The sequence below is a fragment of the Cupressus sempervirens genome, chromosome 6, assembly GCF_028749045.1.
Source record: "Cupressus sempervirens isolate cs-2001-9-10 chromosome 6, ASM2874904v1, whole genome shotgun sequence".
In the NCBI taxonomy this organism is placed as follows: domain Eukaryota; kingdom Viridiplantae; phylum Streptophyta; class Pinopsida; order Cupressales; family Cupressaceae; genus Cupressus; species Cupressus sempervirens.
Window position 1 is genome coordinate 251,250,733 of NC_143123.1, and position 5,539 is coordinate 251,256,271.

The following is a 5,539-nucleotide window of genomic DNA, read 5'->3' on the forward strand; positions in this document are numbered from 1 at the left end:
TGACAATCATTTTTGACATTTTCTAGTCGCATTTTCAATAGATGTGCATCAAAAAAGAGGTCCAAATTTACTTGTGTGTGTGTGTATGTATGTGTTGATGAATTTATGTTGATATCCGTAAATATGCCATTCTAGGAATATCACTTTGAGATGATATATCTCCATATTCTTGAGAGCATATTGTGTTCCATAACAAATCCTCCTCTTAAGATTATAGCTATAGTCAGATTGATTTAATTTTAAAATTCAATGTTGATGTATACACTACATATATATGTGTAGTATGTATATATATATATATATATATATATATATATATAATATTATACATATATGTTATATATATAATATTATACATATATATGTTATATATAATACATATGTTATATTGTGATTTATATTGTTAATATATATTAACTAACAATGATTAATCATAGAGACATGTCTCCTCTTATATTTATATGAGATTGGTATCTACATTTGGAAAATATCAATAACAATGGCAATATAATTACATTTTTAGAAACCCATTCAAATTTGACTTTGAATTTAGAATCTTCATTAAGATTTATTACAACACCTCTTACAACATGATGAAATTAGTTGTCCCTATAAGACCACATCACTCGTAGTGGTTCCTAAACTTAGTCACAATCACCAATAATTTAAATTTGAATGAAATTTGGTTTCATTGAACAAATTAAATATAAAAAATATACACAAAACTAAAACCATAGGTCTAATATAAGTCATGCAAAAATATTTAAGAAAATATTTTGCTTATTACAAAAAATTTGTTTACCTGAAATAAAAGATCTAACAAAGCATAAAATGTAAATCTTTTTGGTTGGTGTTGATTGTTGATGTACTATTGATGCTCCTGCATCATAAATCAAGAGTGGTACCAATTGCTTCTTCAAATTATTGATGAAGAGATGTCAATTTGATATTTATGGGACATTGACAATGATAATAACCATTTGGTTATATTGGTATTTTATATTTTAGGTTAGTTGATTTTGTAGAGTTCTTGTGTGGATTCTTCTTTTGCTTGGTATTTTGCTAGCTATCGCCATCCAAAAACTTTTATGGTTCTATGACTCATGTGCTTATGTCTTTCTTAAACTATGTTGTTTAAATTCTCACCCACAAGAAAAAGAGCTTTGTATTTACTAATTTTTATCATTTTAAAATTCAAAACAAAAATCTCTTAAATTTGTATGTATTTTCCATTTCCTTTATAAAAATGTGATACAATCATGTACTTTTACCTTATTTCTTCACAATCTCATTGGGTTAACATTGAATGGTTGTTTGGACGAAATCTTGGTGGGCCCACATAACTAAAACAAGTAGATGGTTTGTTTGGGAAGTTGTGGGTGCTAAGTGAAAGTAGGTATTTAGAACCAAAGACCTTCACAAACTTTTATATTAGTCTACAACCCATGAATGAGTAATGGAGCTTTATAGTGTACACATATTTTCACAAATTATAAATAGAGTTTTGGGTTTGGAAACAAGTTTTAAGGCTACATGAAAATTTAAGGTCAAATTCAAAGGGGGATTTGGACTTCAAACAAATTCCAAGACCAGACAAAAACCTAAGGTCTGCAAGCCAGTTGGTGTTTATTGTTTTGTAAGCTGGTGGTGAAAGTTATAAAAGAATGGACTTGGAACCACATCAAAAGTTGAAATCAAATATATATGGCCAATTTCTATCTCTAACTTGTTATTTTAGCCATGACCCTTTATGTTATCATATCTGAGTGTGATTTGGAGGGTGACTTAGCAAAGTGGTTTGGAGGAGGTGCATATTATTTTGGGAATCCTATATTTTTGCCATGGTTCATGTTCTATGATGACCTTTATGTCTTGTCCCAAAGTATAGTTAAGATTTCCATTTGTGTCACTGACGCTAATGCATTGGCATGTGTGTCAAGTGTGTAAATACATATTTTGACACCTTAAGCATATTTATTTCATGTGACTTGCATAATGCCACTCTATATCTTAGCTTTTCTTGTTCTCTTGTTTGTTCACTAATGTACATATCAAAACACCAAGGCATTTCAAAATTTCTTAGCATTTTTACCAATATTTTTTTAAATTTTCATTTTCTATATTTCTCATTGTTGACATCAAGGTATACATTTTATTTCAATATTTCAATCTATATTTAAAGTCTACATCCAACTTTGAACTCAACCATAATTATTTTTTCTCATTGATTAACTAATAAATTTATTCATTTTATTTTGTTTATCATTATTTTGACCATTTCTCCAATTTTATTTTATTACAATCATCAAGTAATTCATTGAGTAAAAACTTTTAAATCGACACTATTATAGTTAAAGTATCTTCACAATCATAAATTTTTTAATTAAAAAATTAGAAAGCCTCGACAAATAGAGGATGAAATTGCTGACCCTAACTTGTAGTGAATATCTTATTAAGCTATCAATATCAAAATTGGGAGAATAAGGGATTGGCTAAATAGCATAACTTTTTTTAAAGATTAGCAAAATATTCTGTACATTAACAAGATCTTATTTAAAACTCTACCCATCTAATAGAAACAACACCTTGGAAGAAATCCTATGATCAAGTGCATTTTAGTTGTAGTACTAAGACAGACTATCTTTTTTAAGGTCCAATGTTACATCTATATGAACATCAACTATATGACATTCACTTTCATAAAAGAATCTTGTAAACTACTATTCATAAAATCAACAACTATAACTTAAACCTATATAATAGAATGTAATAATAATATCACAATTTATCTTATATAAATATATATTTATTAGAAAAAACACTTTATCCAAATATTTACACAGCATCGTATGAAATGGCTTGTACACTATTACAAAGTGATAGACAATTATGGGAACTACAAAAAATGGTTTACCATTATGAGAACATCATCATCAAATTTAGTTTTTGCTTCCCTTTTTCCAATAGCCATGAGCACAAAATGTTTCTTACATTTTCCTTTTATCCAATCATAGATATTGTAAACCTAATTTATTTGAACTTACCTGAGATAGTTTTTATATATTTTAACTTCCGCTTTGACTATTCAATTGTGCATCTTGGACTTATTGTATGATTGGGAAACCCTCATAGCCACGAGGATAATGGGCATGCAAACATGACCATTGGCAAACATGAGAAATGTGCAACAATAGGTCTTGAATGGAGTGAACATGAATATGCCTCTCTTCATCATGTCTTGTCTTGAATATATTCAAATGTCCAATTCTGAGTAGTTGCCCCTTCCCTTGAAAACTACCTCAAACATATTTAACAATTTCAATGGTACCAGGTTGAGCTTTCCAAGGCAACAAGAAGTACAATTAAACTAGATAACACAACCTTTTTCTTTCACAAGCTCATGTTCCCATTTCATGGTGATTATGATTCCTAAATCAGAATGTAATGTCTCAATCAAACATCAACAATTGAATCTATATGCAGAATTTTATTTTTATGAAAGGGGACTATGGGGCCACAATCTTTTAACTCTATTTCTTTCCATATCTAAGCTTATGTTATAGTTTCACACCAAGCAGTTTGGTTGATCTTATTTTTCTGAAATAAATTATGTACATTTTCCATCTTTAAGATGATTTTGTATAGAGTCTGAATGTCTTCATATGTGGTGAACTCTATGAGAAAAGTGTCATTATATAAAATATGCAAGTCCTCTCTTCCCACCCTTCTTTAGATCTTTTCCATCTACATGTCTTCATTTGAACTGATGTGAACCTATTTGCAATTGTGATGCTAACAACTAGATTTTCTCTTTAATAGCTACCCCTAGGTAAGCTCTATCACCATGTTTCTAGGTTGGGTTGAACAAGCATGATATAATGAGCCTTCTTTTGATTCATGTGATTAGTCTACATAGCTACCCCTAGGTAAGCTCTATCACCATGTTTCTAGGTTGGGTTGAACAAGTATGATATAATGAGCCTTCTTTTGATTCATGTGATTAGTCTACATAAAAGCCTGGAATATTTCTATAGAATACTTCTTCATTTCCACATTAGTATTATAACACACTTGTAACTTAATGTTTACATACTCAACCATTTTATCTTTTGTAAAACCACAATTTTAAATCATTATTGATTATCCATTTTTTCAAATTGTTTATTTTGATTATGTTTATCCACATTCCCACTTCTTCCCACTTCTTGATAAAAGTGCTCCAAAACCCCCCTGAATGCATGAAAACACTATTCATAAGGCTCCATTTGGTTGCTGGAAGATGAGGGCCAAAATCGGGTTTTGGAGCTAAAAACGGGCATTTGGTTGCTTAAATTTATTATCTAGTTTTTACTTTTGTCTTCCATTTTTTGGCCAAAATTGGATGAAGTATCTTCCAAAAAAAAGGTGGAATTCGAAATCAAAACCAGGTTTTGTGTTTTATGAATGCATTTTAATAAAACTGTCGGTTCCGCAATTTTTTGCGGTTTCTTGTTGGGCGAGTTTCTCTTTGACAATGATTGTGGCTTTGGGTTGGGTTTCTCTGCAATATTTTGATCCATCTCCCTTATTCCTTCACATTGTATTCTAATTGTGACGGGATGATTTGAGGAAACAGGCATTGAAAAACAAATCAAAATTGTATCTAAAATTTGCACAACCCAGCTATATAGCTTTGTAAAGGAAAACAGCAATGGATTCTGAATGCCAACAACAACTATACAGACCAATTGAGACAATGGATCAGCCTGAAGAACAAAATACAGTGGAAATTTTACAGCTTGCAAGTGAAATTTTTAGTGGAGAGCAAGGCTTATTCCCTCATCATCAACTTCAAATCCCTTCGGATAAGCAAGGCTAATTTTTTTTTGTCATTCTTGAGACATTTTTACAATTAAACCATTATTTGGTTTGCATTGTTCTTAGCCGACGGCTGTGGGGTTTCTCTTTTTTTTATGACGGGTGCCTTTGAAAATGATTCCAATTCTAATGTCTAAATTGGCAACGAAACGAAGAATATGAATTTGTATATTCATCTTCTGTTGCAACCAAATAGTTCAACTATCTTCCAAAAATGAAAAATTAGATTTTTGAAAACCTGATTATGAGATAAAAAGGTTTTGGGCCAAATTCCTCTTCCCCACCAAATGGGGCCTAAGTGTACATACATCAGATAAACCAAAATATCGATAGGGATTGAGGGTGCATGCTTGTAAAACTGAAGTTTTGAAAATGATTAGAATTTTGATTTGGGTACTCCCCTCTACCATCTAGATACAAAGAAGTATCGCACACTTCTGGTCTTCTCTTGAATTTGTGGGGCGCTACAGATGCGTTGGAACATTTTATTTTCTTGTCGACTCCTTTATGTTACTACAGCAATCCAAATTCCCATATACCTCTTCCACCATGACTAAGACGATGGTCATGCACTGCAGGCAATTTTTGGGGTTCAAATTCTTAATTAAGATTGTAAGATGACACCCATTGCAATTACAACGAAAGGAAAAGGGTGAAAAGCAGATAAAAGAAGTAAAAAGTA